We start from the raw sequence: 21,321 nt of genomic DNA, 5'->3' as shown, positions 1-21,321 counted from the left end.
GGACAACCCAATCCATCTTGACTTATTACATCCTGAACACAACTAGCGGCAAACAAACAGAACAAGCAAAATCAATTTGTTGCAGCGGTTTGCTGACATCATGTGAAAAATAACCCCGCTGCCCTGTCTTCCTCACTGTGAGGGTCTGGTCTTTATTCAGCCAGCATGCTTCAACAAACAACCTTTATCAACCTGTAAAAGTAGGAAACAGATTCATCTGTCCAGTCTGGAAACAAATTTACAAAATAAGCACAAACTTAATGTAGAAGTGATTCAGAAAATCCAATTAAACTTGGCATGAAATTAGAGCAAATATTTCTGAGTGAATCAGGGCCTAAAATGGTAATATCATTTAGCCACAGCAGTAATGACCGGGCTAAGTGAATTACACTGTTTATCTTGTTAGTATGCAATATTCTGCTGCATGACAGTGGATCCATTCTGTTCCAACGGTCTAATCTTTCTTCGAGATGAATGCAACCAGCCAGCAGCACGATGCATGGGACCAACACATTCTCACACCCAAAGCATCAAAATATGACGCGTGTGACCAAGCCTCAATATGTGACGATTCGGGACACCCCAGCGCGTCAGGAGACGATGATCAGGGGCACACTGATGACGCACCGTCCCAGAGCATTGGTATCCGACACCGGTGATGAGACGGACATTAGAACGACTTGTGAACTACTTAACCTTCCCCTCACCCCAATCCTAACCTTAAGGTCACAGTTACTGACCTTAAGGTTAGGAATGGGGTGAGGGGAAGGTTCAATAGTCGAATAATGTCTGTGTGACTGCGGGCATCAAACACTGATGCCAGCGCAGCCACGTGCCCCTGATCGCCGTCTCCTGACGCGCTGGGGCATCCCGAATCGTCATATATTGAAGCTTGGTCACGCATCATATTTTGACGCTTTGGGTGTGAGAATGTGTTGATGGGACAGAAACACCTGCAGGATGCACCTGAGCTCATTCGCTCCACGGCAAGGCAGATATACTGGGGCGACGGTGGCACAGGAGTTAAGTGCTCACCCCGTAATCGGAAGGTTGCTGGTTCGAGTCCCGCTTAGTCTGTCGCTGTCGTTGTGTCCTTGGGCAAGACACTTAACCCACGTTGCCTGCTGGTGGTGGTCGGAGGGACTGGTGGTGCCAGTGCTCGGCAGCCTTGCCTCTGTCAGTGCGCCCCAGGGCAGCTGTGGCTACATCGTAGCTCATCCCCACCAGTGTGTGAATGGGTGAATGACTGATTGTGTTGTAAAGCGCCTTGGGGGGTTCTAGGACTCTAGAAGGCGCTATATCAAATACAGGCCATTTACCATTTACCATATACTGATCCTCTGTCATGGTGAGAGGTTTCATTTGACCCAAAATACAAAAACTGAGACTGAGAAGTTACTTTATTTTTTTTTATCAAAGAGAGAGTAAGGATTAGGACCTTACATTGGCTGGAATGCCGAGCAGCACAAGAGCTAGTTACCTACGTTTCTCCTGCCGTCCATATTTCCAGAATCAGACAAACAAAGCCAACAGAGCTGGTGGTATGATGGCAGAAAAAAACCATCAGCAGGTTGGAGAGATTTTCATTAATTAGTGTTGAAAATAAGGGAGCAAGCAGCTCAGTCCTGTGGACGTAGTCTGGCCAGAAGCTTGTTGCTGTGAAGTTAATGTGGTGAGTGCAGGTTCTGACGATGTTGGGGGAAACCACTGACCTGTTGGAGCTCCTGAACCAGCTCCACCAGCTGGAGCGGCAAGACGTAGAACTTTATAATCCTAGACAAGAGCGAGTTTGAAGATTAAGCACCATGCATGCAACATTTATTTCACTTGTAACACACTCTCCGGAACCAGAAGTGAAAGTCAAGACCGAGATCTCAGCGCACTAAACTAATCGACTCCCACAGCAAAGATTGCCACAGCAACTGGATGATATACAGAATACCAATTTCTGTTCTTTCTGAGCACAGAGGATGTCATAGATATGGTTGTTATATTTTGTTTAATTGTAAAGCTGCTTAAAGGTGTGGTTCACTGAAAAGCCTTTAGTTAATTGTTGTTTCTGATTATAATGGGTCACTCTGGGTTTTTCCATGCAGGCTGAACATGAGAATAGTCTCCTACACCTATCTCCTGCATTAGCTTCTGATAGAAAACAACAGTGAAACTCTAGGATTAGAAAATCCTGACAGATCTACGTCCCACTGACATTCATGGACTCACCCATCTTGATTATGGGGAAGACTGGTGTTGGTTTAGCATCCAGGAAACAGCAGAGAACATCTTGGCTAGAAGCTAACTGTGTGTGTGTGTGTGTGTGTGTGTGTGTGTGTGTGTGTGTGTGTGTGTGTGTGTGTGTGTGTGTGTGTGTGTGTGTGTGTGTGTGTGTGTGTGTGTGTGTGTGTGTGTGCATAGATTTCAAAGACACTCTTAAAAAGTCATAATCACATGAACATCTACCAGTACCTTTTGGAGCCAATTCTATTTTCTTAGCATTCCAGCGTCCCACGCATGGCACACAACGCATTGTGTGCATTTGAATCTGGAATTTTAAGGGGCATAACTGCTCTACCTAATCAACCAATTGGCAATATTTTCAATATTGCTATAACACCACCAATTCTTAAAGGGGAAGTTCACAAAGAGACCATTTTGACATGATCGGTCACTCTTGAGGACGGTTACACACTGGAAGCATCAGCGGTGTAAAACGACAGTGGGAGAGTCTTGGCAGAGGCATGACTTCCTTGCTGTGCTCTTCGTTTGACTTGCGAGATCACACGATCCCTCAGGACTTCAGGTCACGGTTTGTTCATGCAATCCGCCATTAAGCCAGAAAAAAGGAAATCACGTTTGACACTGCTGTTTGATGTCATATATGATGTTGTTTCTCTCCACTGCCAGGATTAAAGCCATAAAAACACACCACTGCAGTTCTGGAATGATGCTGGGTGTAAATAAGCCGCTGGGTCCCACGTAAGCTTCATAAATATGAAATTTTATCCCTGCAGTACTTTTATGTTGAAATTTGCTGGCGATTTTACACTGAAACCATGAGTGATTTCCTGTCTAGCTCTATGTTAAAAGTGAAAATTTGACACATCCCAGAAGCGGCTCGTGGCAAATATAGAAGCTGATCCTATCTTTAGTGGGCCGACGTGCTGCTTCTGGGGAAATTGCCGCGTCGCTGCTGGTTTAAAACACTCCGTAGGCTATAATGGATTCTATTGGAAGCAGTGATGTTCTGCTGCCGTTCCGCGCTGCTGATGCTTTCAGTGTGAAACCGGGGTGAGTTTCACATTCAGGCTGAACTTTAAATTTTCTGAGTTAGCCACTGATAGAAAATAGACAGTGAAAGGTTTGGAAAAGGACAGTCAGATCTACGTCATGCTGTCAATTAGCATTCATGGAAATGACAACCCAAAATAACAAAAACACAAATAATTATCGAAGGAAACAGCATGTAAAAGCCTCCAGAAGCCATGATGAAAGCATGAGATACCCCGGTGCTCTCACCAAGAAGCACCCCACCTCTAGCCCAGTTACAGCCCAGATACGCTGCAGCTCCCTCATGACCCTGAGCAGCACACAGCTGGTCTACAAAGAAAATAAACGAACAAGAAAAGCAGATTCCATCAAGCAGTTTTCCATTTCTGCTAGTTTTGCAGTCTTAGTGCAGTACGCTGCATAAGACTGCCAGCCTCTTAGCATCATAACAGCAGCAAGAACTTACATTGCTCTTTGTTGCATGATGAAACAAAACTGTTGGCTCTTTCAAAAACTGCTGACAGAATGCACAATGCTTTTTTAATAATGGAATAACTCTGGGACGCAAGATTCAGAGATCCAGAAGTCCTGTTTTCTCAGCTGAAACCTAATCTTATCAGTGGCAATGAAAAGTGGGTTTATGGTGGAATATTTTTTCTCCAACAGGAATGTTGACACTATCTGATTTGTTTCCTTTTTTTATGCATCTTTTGTTATTTTGGTGTTCTTATGACTTTATATTTGATCCCTCTTGTTTGTAGGAGTTTGGTTTGAGTAAATGTGTCCAACTGAGCTTTGAGTCATAAATGCCCGGGGATGAGATCACGGCCGAGGTTGTTTTGTACGAAGGCCTTTCAGAATGGTAAGAGAGAGAGACAGAGAGAGGTGGGGAGACACTTGGAGAGAGGCCTGGGTTTGTACTCCCCTTGAAGCTTTGCAAAAAGCGGAGAGGCTGCTTCTGCGCTGTCCTCTGGGGAAGATTCAATTATAAATGATGCTTCCACCCGGAGCCATCTTGGAATCCCTTATTCTTCAGGCTATCTTCTTCACCTAATCCTCAGCAGGGCTTGCTGTGGCCTGCCTCTGAAGTGATATGCCTTACACACATTGGCTGTCATGCCTTGTGAATGATGGGAAGGAGACACTCGTGTCCTAATTTCGCTGAGAGCTGCGTGAAAGTCAACACTGGACCTGACGGAATGCTAATTCTCCTCACAAAGCTGAGATGTGTGTGTCCCAGCCTTTTATTTAGAACCGTTTCAGTTTGTACGTGTTTGCACCAGCTCACGATGCTGGCCATCATCCCCCTCTTCTACCTGTTACCTGACTTCCTTTCATCTCTGCAGCGTTGCACTTGAAATTTCCTTCTAGTGGCAGCGAGCAGCAATAAAGCAACAGACATGTCTTCTCTGTAGCCTAGAGTGTTGTTCAGACCCCCCCCCCCCACACACACACACACACACACACACGTTTTTCAACTTTCTTAGCTAAAGAAATTCCCCCTCCTGTGTGCACTTCCTCTTCCAAGTAGAGAGAATAGGAGCTGACACCTCCAGAGAAGCGAGGAAAAAAATAATTTAAAGCCCTTCCTCTCTGTCCGACTGCTGCTCCAACAGAGAGGAGTGTCAGTAATTGGGGGGGGGGGGGGGTGCACTATCTGAGAGTTGCAGTAATGAGAAGGGAGTTGTTATGGCTCACCTTCTGCTGTTCCAGTCTGTGTGTGAGTCCTTTCACGTCTCTGTACTCAGATTCGCGGCATGGTGCAAGAGGCCGAGGCGCTTGGTTAGAGCCGGTCCTCCTGTTCGCCTGAGCCGCTTCGATAGCTGAGTGGAGAGCCTTTTAATCAGAGCTCCTTCCTGGTGCTCTCGCTGACTTTGGGTCGAGAACATCTCGGGCTCTCGCTCAGCATCTCCACGGAGTCGCCCACCTCCTCATCTGCGACATGACGCAGATGACAAATCGAGCTGCTCTCCGTCAAAACACAGCATGTCAAGTACTGTATGTTCCCTGTCAAAGAGGGGCAACGTGTGCGCCTCACTGAGTCCTCTCACCACGTGTCCTGTTGTCCTTTAAATGCTCCCATGTGCTGGACGTGTTTCTGTCTCTGTGATAATGTTCTAGAGCCGGTTCGATCCAGTTCCTTCTGACCAAATGCCAACTCCCCCACTAAGGATTTTATCAACTTTTAGGCACTCTGATTCTACTTCAGATAGTTCACCCAACTTTGCCCAATCAGAGCCTTTGTTTTAAGTGCAACATAAGATTTTTACTTCTTTCCCTACTGGCTGAAGCGTGATTACAACTCTCCTAAACAACCCAGCCACAGGCTTTACAGATGACGATGCCATCAGACAAGGTGTTTTTAGGAATATATGATTATTGGCACGTCAGAAGTAAAGGAAAAGGACTTTGCTTGGAATTTTTTTTGATTGTGTGAAATAGAAACCACCAAAGGTGGCTGTGCTGATGTTCAGTCTGGCCTTAGCTCTTTGCTTCACCTCCTAAGACGTTAAATGTCTTGATTTGCCTTCCAGGCTCCCCCTTAATGCCAACAAAAAATGAAACTTCTACCTCTTGTACTTTTTCTTTTTTGGCAAACTGAAAACTCTCTAGCACCGATCTGAACTACCAAAGTTTTTTAGTGCAGTTTCTGACCAGCAGAGGGCTTCGGAGTGCCGTCCCATGTGAATCTCACGTTTCTGGCTCAAGAACCACTGAAATCGGTTTGAAAGTAAACACTTTCAGTGTTAAAGGAGGGCAACGGTGTTCCAAGAATGAAATAACTAATAATAAACTTCTCCAACGCTGGCTCATTGCTAACCGCTTCGTGCTTGAGCACATTTGTTTGGTCATGCGACCAGCTCATTTCTTCGTCTGAGGTTGTCCAGTAAACATATTTGATACATATGCTCTTCCGCCCTCTTGTGGCTCAAAATATATTGCACCCAGTGCGGCAGAAGGACTTGAAGCGGTTAACCGGGAAAAACTAGTTTGCCTGGTTACAATATTAACAGCAATTAACCGGTTAACCAGTTATTTATGGACATCCCTAAGACTTGGAGAACAAAATCAAAGTTCTTGAGTGATCTGTAAGAATTTAGAGTGTGAATGACTCTCAGCTACTGCCACTTGAAACTACAGCTCAATATGCAGAAAACGGACGGAGTTGTTTCCAATTTTGGGATTTTGCCAGAATCCAGTTGGCTTTCCCCGGCCTTGAATTGATCTTACTTGAAATGGCAATCAATTGCTGATTACCTATTAATTTCTTCAAATCTGTGTGATGTTTCATGAGATAATTGAGATGTAGGTCAGATAGGTAATGTTAAGGTTTTAACCAAAGATGTGCAAACATTCACATCTTGGTAAGTTTCTCATTCCCTAGAAGGCTTGATCATATACAGGAAAACCTTTTCATGAGAGCTAATTCTGAGGTCAGGGCTAAAACATTTGCTGGAAAAGCAATATGCATGTTTTTTTTTTTCTTTTACGATGTCATCAAAATAATGACAGTCGCTACGGTGATTTTAACGAGGTGACAGGTGTTTTGTAAACTCTTAAAGTTCAAAATGACCTTCCTCTTTCAAGACATCGTCCCTTGTGATGGCGCTTCACTTTTCCTGAGAACAGTTCTCGTTGTGGGTAAAGTAGAGCTGTTTGTTTACCAACACCTTCCCGTCGACATGTGGCTGACATGCCAGAGCAGAGTAGCTTACAGTTTCTGAAATAGCTTCACCAGATTTAACAATCGACAACTTTTTTTTCCTCCATTTGCTTTTTTGATGGCCTGTTCTGGAACAAGGAAAACAGTGTGTTCTTTTGTTTCCTCTTGTTGTTTCCCTGTCACTCACCTGTTCTCCCTGTGCACTGCCTCCAACTCCAACCAACCTGTCTACATTAAACCTCACAGCAGCGGAGACGCCTTAGCTTCTCTAGGTTCTGGCTCACTGCCGTAGCACACGTAATAGCATTGGAGTATTTGACTCCTATATTCTTTTTTACAGCTCCAGCCAGCGAAGTTGCTGCCCCTCGGCTAAGACTTTATTATTTAGGCTGCTGGTGATACTTTGCAGACAGAGCTGTAAAAGCAAAGTCTGCCTGAACCTCTGTGTAACTTTGTTGCATTTGCTAGTGGCTCAGAAATGTTATGACTCCCAACATGTTAGATGATGTAGAGTCATGCAACCCACAATACAAGCTGTAGTCAGAGGGAAATGATTGTCCTACAGAAGTTTTCAAGGGCATCAATGCTGCTGCTGCACACAATCCAAAATTCTACTTAGTGTAAGAATTAAGAAAAGAACCATGATCAAAAGAAATGTTTCAGATGTTGCAACTAACTAATTGAGGTTGCCATGGGAACAACTAGTAGCTCATTAATATCATTGTGGTAACCAGCTAGCATAACAACCTGCTGAGAGGTAAACAGGAAGTAAAACTGAAATCTAAGCTTCAGAAAATCTGTTTCTGTGTGAAAAACTGAGTTGTGACCAGCAGAAGTCTCTGACAGTCAAACACAGCAGTTCTACATGTTTTATGTAGCAGTTACAAGTTTCAAAGACCTTTCCATTCCAGTTTTGAGCTGAACTCAACATATAAAGTTTGTGTGTGATTGGGTGTTTACTCTGCAGTCTGAGAGCATTTAACAGTAAAACACAAGTTAGAGACACTATAAATGGAAGAAGATTCAAACGTGTAAGTTTTGGTGTTTTGGTAATTTTGAAAATTGTCAAAATGTTTTGGAAGTAAAAAAGTTTTAAGACGAGTGAAAAAAAACATTGAAAAAAATGCCACCTCCCAAATAAAATGAAGTCACACACACTAATATTTCATTGGACCACCTTTAGCCTTGATAACAACACACATCCTGTGGCATTGCATCTATAAGCTTCTGCAATGCCTGGCTATGTATTTCAATCGAGTGTGGCATTAATGTTTTACCAAGATATTGCATTGATGATGGTAGAATCTGACCACTGCACACAGCCTTCTGCAGCACATCCCAAAGATTCTCAATGGGCCCAAAGTCTGGAGTCTCTGGTGGTCAATCCATGTGTCAAAATGACGTCTCTCCCTATTGGAGCCTGATGAATCCTGGCATTGTAATCTTGGAATATGCCCGTGCCATCAGGAAAGATGGAATAACTTGGTCATTCAGTAGATTCAGGTAGTCAGCTGACGTCATTCTAGGAGCACATCATGTAGCTGATCCTAGACCTGACCAACTGCAGCAACCCAGATCATAGCACTGCCCCCACAGGCTTGTACAGTAGGCACTATGGGTGCATCACTTCATCTGCCTCTCTTCTTACACTGATGCACTCATCACTCTGGAACAGGGTCCATCTGGACTCATCAGACTAGTTTTTAATAATGCCTTGGGCAGTTCTTAACTCAGTCTTAGTTGTTTCTGCATCTCCTTAGATGTTTCCTCTGCTTGATGCCAATGATCTGACCCTTCTCACACAGATTAACATCTTTTCCACAACCACCAGATGTGTCTTTCCACATGGTTGTTTAAGGAATGAGAAGCAAATCATTGCACCAGTAGGGGTTGAATAACTTGTTGCAGCAGAAAGATCATGCCCATGTAGTAATTATCCAATAGGAGGCTCGTATCTATTTGCTTTGTGAAATGCAGGTGAAGACTTTTTATTGACAAAGCAGTATCAAAGTGATACTTAGACACACAAGATCCAGGTAATTAGAACAACTCTTATATGCAGTCCGCCTCAGCTGTAGGGCCACAAAAGGGGCGGGATTTTGATTTAACTACCTGCTGTCTCGAAGGAGTAACAGTGAAAAACAAGCTGTGATAATAAGATTTGCCAATAGGAAGCACAAAATGGCTCTCATCAAACAAGGTAAACAGCTGAAAGGAACCAATGTCTACATGAATGATCATATCACAAAACAGAATGCAGATATTGCAAGAAAGGCTAGATACCTCAAAAAAGAAGGAAAAATTCAACATACATGGACTTCTAACTGTAAAATATATATCAAACTGAAGGGAAATTCTGAACAAGCGAATGTGTTTCATATCAGGAGTATGGAGGAGTTGGACAAGTACCAAAGCAATGGAGGTATGATGACATACAAACTGAGATAAATCTTATGGTGGACTCACAATCAACAGAATCAATAGTTACTAATTCTGATAATGTTAATCTGGATAGTCAGGATACAGATTTTGAGATTTTTCAGTACACTGAATACAATTGTATGGACATGGAAAGTGACTTGGATCCGGAAAAGAATTTTCTTTCAAGGATCTCTTGTTGTAGCAAGTATTACACAGATGATCGGTTTAACCAGGTTATAAAGGCTGAGGACAAGTTTTCCATAATTCACTTTAATAGTAGGAGTATTCATGCAAATTTTACTATAATTAAAGAATATTTGGATGATGTCAAGGGCACATTTAGCATAATAGCAATAACAGAAACATGGCGAAAGAATGATTGTGACCTTAGCTTTGAATTGGTTGGCTATGAAGCCAATTATATTAATAGACAAAATAAGAGTGGAGGAGGTGTTGCACTATATGTTGATAAGAATTTAAATTACAAAGTTGTAAAAAAAATGTCATTTTCAGTTGATGATTTATTAGAGTGTATATCTATAGAAATATCAAAGTCTAATATGAAAAACATTGTTGTCAGTTGTGTATACAGGGCACCCGTCACGTTCTGAAGTAAGGAGGAGGTTGTTAGGACCCAAGATGCAGATAAACCAGATGACACGAGGCAGGAATGTTTAAAAGTAAAATCCTTTTATTAAGGAGGATGAACAAAAATCCAAAATGGCAGGAAGCCAAAAACCCAAACTCCTGAATCCCAGGAGAACCAAAAGCTCACTTAGAGCACAAAAACTGAGACGAGATACTAAAGCTCACACAGAGCACCAGAAAACGCTGACATACAAACAACAATGGACCGACAAGACAGGGCTTAAATACACTGGGGCATAATGGGAGGCAGATGAGCTGCAGGTGAGTGGGGGAAGGACCAGGTGAAAGCAATGACTAATCAGGAAAGAAACTAACATGATCTAAGTGTAAACCTAAAAACAGAAAAGCAACCATATAACTAAAATTCTAAAGGGAAGGAACTAAAAAGACCGGTGGGAAAAAACATACTAAAGAGACCAATAGAATGAACAGCTGAAACTATAAAAACTGCAGAGGGGTGACTGGGGAAGAACTAAAGGGACACAGGACCTGACAGAGATATCTAGCTGCAAAAAATGGAGACACATGAGGGAGATGCAAACATGACACATGAGGGCGCTATGAGACACAAAAGGGGAATCTAGAGAGGGATGGAGGACATCAGGAGACACATGGGGAAAGATGCAGAGCATGACTGTTGGGTAATTTTTATATTACTCCCATATTACTTCAAAGAAAGTCAAAGCACACATAGGGATTAGATTGATAATTTGGTAAATTGTAATCAGACAACATGAAAACCACAAGAATGCTTTGCAACGGGTGAGAGAATCAATACACACCATACGAAAGGCAGTTTGCTCTCACACTGAGCCGAAACTGTGGAGCGAATTTATTTGCAAGAACACACACACACACACACACACCAAAGAGATAAATACCCATAAATTCCTCAAAAACCCCCTTTGCCTCAGGAATGCACAGAAGACAAAAGGGATTCTTCAGATAATAGATCAACGAGTCTCTTGGTCTGGCAGGACGGCGTTCCTGCAAAAGAGACACCCGGTCTGGCCGGTCTGACCTCCATATAATAGAACAAAAGTACCTGAAGCAGAAAGGAGTTCCTGCAAATATTTAAATATAAATAAGGGTGAGGTAACTCTGTTTGACAATCAGTTTTTACCTATCAATGACAGTACCACCCCGCCCTCCCCCAAGGGCGGATACCAGACGTCCAAGACGAGAACAAAACAAAACAGGACACACAAAACACAGGGAGGGAGAGGGGGGACCAAACATAGAACAACCCACAAGGGCGGGCGAGGAGGCGGGACCAGGGAAGACTCGGGGGCCGGTGACGGGGAACCAAGAGCCGAGAACAGGAAACCCTGGGGGGCCGGCGACGGAGAGTCAGGAGCCGGGAACAGGAAACTCTGGGGATCGGCGATGGAGAGTCCGGTGCCGGGAACAGGAAACTCTGGGGATCGGGGGCTTTGGAGGAGGAGGACGAGGACGGACTTCTGGAGACAGGGACTGAGACTGGAACACTGGGGGCTCTTGAGACTGGAACACTTGAGATGCGGGAGACTGGAACACTTGAGACGGGGGAGACTGGGACGTAGGCACTTGTGGGGACACGAGACGGGGACTTCGGCACTTGTGGGGACACTTGAGACGGGGGAGACTGGAACACTTGAGACTGGGGAGACTGGGGATGTAGGCACTTGCTATATACAGCGACGTTCATGTTTAAAGTGCATTGGAAATTATTATCAAACAAATCATTAATGCTATTTATAAAACCAGATAACCTATATAATTTCAGATACAAACTTAACTTTAGGCATACATATTTTAGAACAACATTAAAGTCATTTTGTATTTCTGTTATGGGTGTAAGAGTTTGGAATAAGCTAAGTGGGGATCTAAAGCAAAGTCCCTCATGACATAAGTTTAAAGAGCAGTACAAAAAATATATATACTAATTAATTAGATGGAGGAGGAGGAAAAGTTGTAAGGGTGTTGCATTTGATTGTAACTGTCTATTGTTGGTGAACTGGGAGCAGTGAATATAGGATGGTGTGTGTGTGTGTGTGTGGGGGGGGGGGGGACACATAAAAAATGCAAATTTTGTTTGTGTGATTGAGAATAAAGCATGATAAAAGAAAATGGCAATGACACTCAGGGTAGGAAAAAAAAAAAAAAATATATATATATATATATATATATATATATATATATATATATATATATATATATATATATATATATATATGTTTTGTTTTATCTTTCTTGAAATTTGAGTTGGGGGGGGGGGATTACATAAGCTACCTCCCTTCCTATTGAACATGTTCTATATACATATATGTATGTATGGGTTTCTTTTTGAATACTTTTTGAATACTTTAAATTGTCTATTGATTTACATATTCAATAAAGAAAGAAGAAGAAAACTCACTCGTATTATCTTTGGACAAAAGTTCCTACAGTTTTTTGTACTTTTCATCTATTTTGTTTTTGTATCACAAACAAAAGTCACAGGATCTCGATTGTTCTGAGTTTTAACCCATGATTTGCATATTTTACGATTTTTTTACTTCTCTAAAAGTTTTCCACTGAAAAACAGACAAATAACCATAAAATGATTAACAGGATAACAGTAAAGGTGTTTTATACATAGGCCCACATAAATACATTTGTGCATAAATGACTCCGTCTGACAATGACGAGTTTTAACTTTTTGTCTGCTTGGGGCAAATCCAGGAGGAAAAAAACCAATATCATATTTTGGTTGTAATGCCAACACTTGATGTGCTTTACACTCCGCTGTGTGCACATACATCATGGTGGAGCTCTGGCTGTGTGACAAATAAAAAAATAATAAATTCCACTTTTCACTTGGCATGCTCTGTCCATTTTCCTTCTTTCCCTTCAGATTTTCTTCCACTTCCATTACCCCTGGTTTTTGGTGCGTAAATCCATATAGTGTGCTACCGCTATAGCTTATTATAGCAGCAAAACAAACTGTGTAAATCATTCAAGACTGCCACGCCACGCTTCATCAGTCACATTCTGCATTTTTAGGGGTTTTTTTTGTGGCCGTTGAGAGATGGGGCACGCAGCCATCATGTGTGGTGACAAGCTTGAGGAAAATATTCAGCAGCAGACATTAATGTAAAGTATTTTAGCCATTTTCTCTAAACTTGCTTCAGGTAGCTGATTGAACACACAGAGAGCAGAAAAGAAGAGCACGTTCAATCATCCCTTCTTTTTTTTTCTTCACAAAGGAGAGGCAACAGTTGGCAATATGAATTATGAAACAATAAGAGGTTGTAAAATGGAGATAAATGCCAGTGATTACACAGCTGAGTATCTCACAATTTGATTCTGCTTTCGATGAATCTTTGTTGGAGTTGTGTGAAGGACAGCAAGCCTAATAATTCCCTGTGTTTGACGCACGGCAGGGGGAAGGATTGCAACGACTGACTCCTTTTCAACATGACTGAGGAGGCAATTACATTTTTCATCTGCATCTCACTTTCAGGATGTCTTGCTTTCCAGGACTCCCTTTTCTTTTCCCTTCCTTTTTCAGTGGTTTAGAATTTGCCCACTTCAAACGGTTTGTCCTTTTCTGCATCCCCTGAGGTCCCGGTGCTGTAGAAAGCCCAAGAGTTAACGGGGGTGACAAAAACACACATGCAGACTCACACTGTACCATGCATGACAGCCCCATGTGATGAATGGGTTAACAGATGCTTCTGTGCAGTAGAACAGGCAGAACTGGTCTTTTACTGTAAGTCTGCTACATCTAAACAGGCGCTTTTATCACAGCATGGTGTAAAGTCTGACTACAACCAATTACCCATTTATAACACACCCCCATCATGCCAGCTGCTTGGTGCTTCTACTGCTGTCTTATACATAGCATCCTGGTCTAATAAAATTATAACATGTTTTTATTTTTTGTAAATGCATTCACAACCCAGTTTAATCTTTATATGTAAATGCAGTCAGAGCTCAGTCACACAAGGACCAATCAGACAAACAAGCAACATTCGTAGCGACAGAAATCCGTCGACAGGGCAGTCGTCCATTCACCATCAAAGCAGAAGTACCTCCATCTGCTCAGGTCTTAAAGAAAAGCCCAAATCTAACTTGTCCAGTGTTGAAACAAGCACTCGGTGCTGCACACAGACAGCTGGGGTGATTAGCTCTAAAAAGTGTTGATCACAATGTGCAGATCACTTGTATTTTTCATGGAGATCGGCTGCGGATTCCTCTTCCGGTCGGCATTCTAGGAATCGAAACTAGGAATTCAAATTCAAATAAAAAAATACTTTATTAATCCCAGAGGGAAATTGATTAAATCGAATAGAAACTAGGAACCGGTTCCAATCGATGCTCGATGCTCGATGCCCAACCCTATAAGTCATGCCCATCTACTTCCAGATCATGGGTCCTCAAAAGAACGAAAAAATGAATGCAAGTCAATGGGGCAAAAAAAAAAAGCTATTTTCTAATTCCGCTTGCTTTGTGCCATGGATTTCACATATGACGTCCGTGAATTTTAAAGAAGCTTTTTGATACCAAGAACGTGCTTATTTTTGAATGGTGGAAAGAGCTATTTTAGGTTTTCTGTGAAAAAATGTCCAGAATGTGTTTCACCAAAGTGACGTCATCGAATCAGACGAGGAAAAACAAAGGGAAAATGGCTGTAAGTTTAGCTAACTTAAAATCCTTCCTTCAGAAGGAAAGAAGTACCGTAAATCTGGCCAGGTGGCAAGTAGCAGCTTTGTTAGGGGCGAATGTGTAGTGACGTTACAAATGTGACGTGCCGATGTCTGATTTGTACTCATGTAAATTACGAACGTTTACAAGCTGATAAATCAGAGGACTGAGAGTGCCCATCCGAGCTCATGTAGAGCTCCCACATAAAAACCTCAGTACTTCCTTTTCAAAAGTCCTTTTAACTTGTCAACACACAACATTTAAAATAAGAGGCAGACAGATGCTTCTTCCCCCACGGATTAAAAACATTCCAGATTAGACTAGTGCCCTATAGGTGTATGGTTACCATGGTGACCATAATTAGCCAGTGGTCCCAACTCTACACTTTTTTACTACCTAACATTGGCATTTTTTCACGATTATTATTATATTTAAAAAGTCCTGCATTACCATTTAGATTAACTGAAATCTGAGGTTATTGTATGTTTAGTCAAACAGCTTCGTTGAAATGGATTACTGATGTGTTTGTTATTATGTGACTGCACCACCCAGATTTTCTCCTGCTGGCTAAATGTATTGAAAGCAGTGACCTTTGATTTGTGCTTCTTCTTTTTTCCCCCATCTTTATCTGGTTGGGTGATGTCATGTTGTGGCCTGAAGGACATATCTGTCCCGCAGACAGGTGTCCTGACCTTCCGTCTGCACTGCCGTGCCTCGGGGGACCTCTGTGAAATAGAGGCTAAGGCTTTGACCCAGTCTCTCATCCACTGTTTGTGTCTAAACGAAGCCCTGCTGCAGATGCAATGAATCATAACAGGAGGGGGTGGAGGGGTGCATGCATTTATGCATTGCTTTTACTTCAAAACCAACCCCAAGGAACATCTGAAGTTTTTTTCTTTTAAAAAAGAGGTTATTTTTCTGAAATGTACCACCAACCATCAACTAGTAATAAAAAAGCTTTTTGTGTTGGTCAGATTTGCTTCAGAAGGCTCTTGCATCATTTTACTTCCATTTGAGGGGAGCAGACTTCAGATGGCTTCTCCACCGGTCGTTGCTAGCTTACATTATTCAAAGACGTAGATGAAAGCTCCCTCTGATTCAACAAAATAACATCCTTTTTGCAGTAATCTGTTTAGATATTATACTTAATTCCTTTGATGGTAATGTTTCCCTGCTGCGGGCTTGTCCCCAGGCTCCACAGTTGGTAAAGTTCACTTCGCCAAAACATTTACAGAAGAATTCTATTGATTCAGTCGTGTAATTGTGTTAAGTTGCTTTGGCTTCCCTTTGAAAAATGCCAATTATAACTGTGATGATGGAGAGAAATTACAAGAGAATAACAGTTAAGTAGAACTTTAACCTTTTCTCGAGGAATTTTGAGCTGGAATCACATGAAAATGTTTGACTGAAGTCTTTGTTGAGCTCCTCAGCAACCCAAGGTAGAATATTGTGCAAATCCACCAATTTCACTGATGCTATTTTGCAACAGTTTCATTGATAATGAAGGAAGTTGCTGTAGGAAGCGTCATCTCGTCTACTGCACGCCTGCATTCTTAAATACAAACTGAGTTACTTTTGTATGGATTAATACTCCAGGCCTGGGATAACTGACAGGAAATTAAACGTAGCTAGAACTGTTGTAATACACTTGTGCTCTGATTAGACCCATTTGACAAAGGCTGAAACTTAATTTTCTCAGAGCTGGGTATGTCTACACTTGAATGGGAAAGCTTTTCTTGTTGTGCTGAAGGTATTCAGCCTCAAGTCTTGACCTTCCATGTTTAGTCGATCTGCTCCAGTGAGATTAACGCACACAATTCTGCACATCCTCAGGAGTCTTCCTGTTAATGTCAGAAACAGGGCTCTGCTCGGTGCTTCTGCGGGACTGTGGACTGGTCTGGGCCCAGCATGCTGCTGGGGGAAACGTGCCACACGATTGCAGGTTCTCCAGCTTCTCTGTACTTGTGCAAATCCACGATAGCTTCTCACTTACAGTCGCACAAGTGGGTGATTCTCTGCTCAAGCACTTCCACATACTTCAACTCAGGCATCACGATGTAGATTTGTGGCTCTGTCATCGCGCCGGTTTGCTTGTGTGTGTGTGTGTGTGTGTGTGTGTGTGTGTGTGTGTGTGTGTGTGTGTGTGTGTGTGTGTGTGTGTGTGTGTGCGTCAGCTCTTGCACGTGTGTTTCATGCCGAACATTGTCTTCCTAAACACTACGCAAATCTCTTCAATGTGATAATTGGCTCCCCGGGGTGCTTGTATCTTTGCTGCTCATCATCGTTATTCCCTCAAGAAAAAAAGTGTGTGTGTGTGTGTGTGTGTGAGAGAGAGAGAGAGAGAGAGAGAGAGAGAGAGAGAGAGAGAGAGAGAGAGAGGGGGGGGGGGGGTGTTTCCTTGATTTGATTTATCAAGTCTCATAACTCAGGGCATCAGCTGCTTGTACTCTGATACAATGCCATGAATGAAATTCTCTGTTGTAGGATGATGTTAGAGACCAGTGATGGATGAGGCTTAGTTGTTGCAGTCTACTGAAGGCACTCGGCTGCCTTTATTGTTTCTGTGGAGGGAAAAATCTGAAGAGCTCTCAGTTTATGGTAATTAGTTTAAAGCAGCTGTTTGAATGCTCTCCATGTTTAGATGAATTTTAATGTCACACACAACCACGGCCAAAGGTTTATGAATAACACAAGTATTGGTTTTCACAATATTTGCTATTCCAGTGTTGCTTCAATCAAATGTCAGGTCGTAAGCATAGGCCGTGAAACTTTGCTGGCAACCATGGTAACCAAGCACCTATAGGACCACAAGGACAAGATTCTCACTTATGAAGGTAAAAGTCTATGTGAAGTAGGGGTTGCATGACTTCATTTTTTTTAAGTCGACCGTCAAGTAATGAAAATCGAGTCGACTTCGACTAGTCGTTGATGACGTCATACACCTGAAGCGCGGGGGTATCGCTGGAGTTTTTGACAATTAAAATTGCGCCCACATTTTCTAAGTTAACACCTTTCTTTTAACAACGGTAGTTTCTGCATCCTGCTTCAGCCCTCTCCCCCCTCCCCCTGTGCAGCGGCCACAAACTCACTGATGCGCCTGCAGCCTCTCGGAGTTGCTGCTCTAAACATAAAAATAATTATTTCATTTTCTGTTCCTCACTTCTGATTACCTTCAATGGTGTGTGTTTGTTGCAACCACCAGGTACAAAAACGAACTTGTTTTTATTTGACTATTTTTCTGTCCTGTCTGTTTATTATCTTCCTGCGTCTCCTCTCAATCCTAAAGAGAAACTGCTACCTGGGTTCATATATATTCACCTTATGAGTTACCTTTGAACTGCAGTTCTAAAAGATCTACCGACCGCAAAAACAGCGGAGTGCGTGCTGTGCGCCGGCTGCACCGGTGTGATGGTCACAGGAGGACAAAACAGGTGATGCACTCCGCTCCACAGCAGCGAAACGCATCAGGCACAAATACAAGACAGAAAACATAAAAGGAAATGAGCCGACATGAACGTGTTCAATTTGTTTTTGAGGTGGCAACACCTAATTTGATAATGTTACTGTGGCCGCACTCGGGACGCAGAAGTCTGGAGCGCGTCAACGATCAGAGCTTTGCATGCACAAGCTGGTTGGGGGTGAGGGGAAGGTTAAATTGCAAGAGGGTAAAGGTCACAATTCGGTCAATTGTCCGTTTTACGGCGGGTGTCAGATACCGACGTTCTGGCACAATGAGTCGCCTCCCGACGCGCAGGGGCTCGTCACCTGCTGTCTTTTCCGAGGACTGCATCTTGTCGGTCATTATCACGTGACAGCGACTAGTCTATGAAAGGCATAAAAAGTCACTACAGAGCAGTGACGTCGACTAGTCGACTAGTTGATACAACCCCTAATGTGAAGTTGTTGTCTTTATGGTCGTGTCCCTTCATCAGCTCCGACTCTGACAACTGGCTCCCTGGTAAACCCCCACCTCTTGTGCTTCTGAACCAAATTGCGGCTGATCACAGCTGCTTCTTCATAACGATTGTTTACATTTCTTCTGATGTTAGCTAAATGACCCAGTGTTCCATGATGCTGTAAGAAATGTTGCTTATCACCAAAACGTCCTCAGATAATTAAGACAATGAATGCGTTCCTCTTGGAGGATGTCTAGGTACCATTTTTAATCCTACTAGTTCAAAGCTAAACTGTAAATCAAACTCTCTTGGCTCAGAGGCCACAGTACACATGAATCTCTGGATGCCTCAGACCATCAGAACGGGGATTTATCAGAGCAAACTTTTACCTTGGTCTCTGCAGTCTTGTACTTTTAGCAGAACATCCGTCTGTCCTTAATGGATTTCTTAGAGAAAAGTGGCTTCTTTGCTGCCCCTTTAGACATCACGCCATCCTGCAAAAGACCGGTAGATGCATGACCACTTTCCTGTTGGTACCATGATCCTGCAGCTGAATAAACTTTAGCTGATGGCTTTGTTGAGTACCCTGAATATTTATGATAATTGCAGTGGGGATGGATTTAGAATGGATATTCTTTATTTTTTTGCACTGCAAGGAATTACATATGATTTTAAACCTTCATAACATTTTGTCATCAGAAAGGCTGTACCAATGTTTGTGTCGTTCTGTAAACGTATGGCCGTGGCTGTACTCAACTTTAGGTGGTGGTTTAGCAGCGCTGACACCCGAGCAGGTCGTTTCTTAACGCTTGAAGGGAAACAGAGAAGTTCATCTGGCCACAGTGTCTCTCTTTCTCTCAAAGTCTTTCTCATCCATATGTTTGCGTGGTCCCTGGGGTATTAAGGACCACAGAACAGATTGTTGGCCGCTTCATAGGGGAACTGATGAGACAGCTGGGCAACCATCACACAGCCAAACAGATGTTCAGGTGACTCGGAAAGGAAGTGAAGGGAAATGGCAGGAGGGTGGATGGTGATGCGGAAGAAGGAGAGTGTTGATGGGGGCACAAAAAATGTATGAAAACGTTGATGCAAGGTCTTCATTAGAAATGTGTTGTGAGCCTCTGAGGTGGGCCAAATAGTTTCCATTCTCCCCCAGGAAACAGGAGTCAGTTTAGTCTCTCATGCTGCCACAGCTCCTCAGAATATCTGCTCTAGGCCTAATGCCTTTGATCTCTCGATTATCTTTTCCTAGATGTGAACGAGATGCTAAGCACCTCATTGATTCAGTGCCTTGATTCTGACACACCTTAGGGAATATTCGGAAACTGAGTCCAACCCTGCAACCAAATGAAGAAACGTTGCTTCTGTTTTTCATTTGCTGGTTAAAGAAAAGAATGGAAATCCGTGGCTTAGGGCCAAGCTCGATTCAGTCACAGGATCTAATCTGACACAAATCTGTCGTGGCTGATGTAATAGCCAATAGTTTTGGCAAGAGCTTCATCCCTTGCCAGTAGTGAAACCCATGAGTTTTTGCCTTCAGTGCGTTTGTCAAATTAAACCCAACAAAAGTTCTTTTATATCTGCTCCCGTCCTGCCCCCCCAAACACACACACACACACACACACACACACACACACACACACACACACACACACACACACACACACACACACACACACACACACACACACACACACACAACCCTTCTCTTCTTTCTTGTGTCAACCTTTGTTCTTTGGTTGCAGGTCTTATATATAATACATGAGGCTTGGGAGACTTATCCCATCCTGGCCATACTGGATCTTATTCCCTGGAAAGGAGCTATATTTAAGAGCCGGATAGGCCAAGGATGGAGTCAGGGGAGCTGCTGACTTCTACCCAAAAGGTGGTGGTGGTTGAATGTCATTAAGGTCTTAAAATAGAACCCAGTATAGTAGCGTTGTAGCGGCAGCAAGGTTGATTTGATGGAATTTAAGTTGATTATGACCTCCATGGAAAAGCTTCAGTACTGCTTCGGTCCAGAATGTGTTTCTGTATGGCACTGTGCTTCAAACCTAAATATCAGAGATACTTTCATCAAGTGTGTGTGTGTGTGTGTGTGTGTGTGTGTGTGTGTGTGTGTGTGTGTGTGTGTGTGTGTGCGTGTGTGTGTGTGCGTGTACCAGTGTATAGATTTCAAAGACACTAATGAAAAGCCATTATCACATTAACATCTTTTAACTTTAGGAGCCAACCTTATTCAGCATGGCTGTTATAGCTAATCAACCAGTTAGCATAATTTTCAGGATTTTACCAAAGTTGCTATAACACATTGCATTCTGAAAGGGCAAATCCCCTAAGAAACCATATTTTACTTGTTGTTTTTGGTCACTCTGAGTTTCACATGCAGGTTGATTTTGATAATAGTCTTCTATCCCAATTTTCGGTGTTAGCCTCTTATCGAAAACAAAAAGACATGCTCAGGTCAGGGAAAACCAGTCAAATCTACATCAAGCTGTAAATTAGCTTTCTTGGACTCCCCCATCTTGGCTTATAATGGGATAGTCCTTTATGTTTTAGCATCCGGGAGAGAGCAGAGTGTGTCTGGGCTAGTAGAAGCTAACCATTAGCATTAGCAACCCCACCACACAGCACAACTTCTTCAAGCTCGTGGTATTTGTGGAGATTAAACACCAACATTGTAAAACAAACAAAGTCAGTGGTAGAGTCGCGTTGCTGTTAGCCAATCAGTGTTGAGATGTCCAAATTTCAGGAAAT

At 42.8% G+C, this 21,321-nt stretch overlaps 1 protein-coding gene across 17 annotated transcripts in view; it reads left to right on the top strand.

Annotated features, from left to right (window-relative positions):
* LOC107378159 (neurexin-3b) overlaps positions 1 to 21,321 on the top strand; it is a 455,269-nt gene that overhangs the window by 330,519 nt on the left and 103,429 nt on the right. The gene's annotated exons all lie outside the window — the stretch shown is intronic.

The sequence above is a fragment of the Nothobranchius furzeri genome, chromosome 2, assembly GCF_043380555.1.
Source record: "Nothobranchius furzeri strain GRZ-AD chromosome 2, NfurGRZ-RIMD1, whole genome shotgun sequence".
Classification (NCBI taxonomy): domain Eukaryota; kingdom Metazoa; phylum Chordata; class Actinopteri; order Cyprinodontiformes; family Nothobranchiidae; genus Nothobranchius; species Nothobranchius furzeri.
Note: the sequence above shows the minus strand (reverse complement) of the source record. Positions and strands in the feature narration are given on the sequence as shown.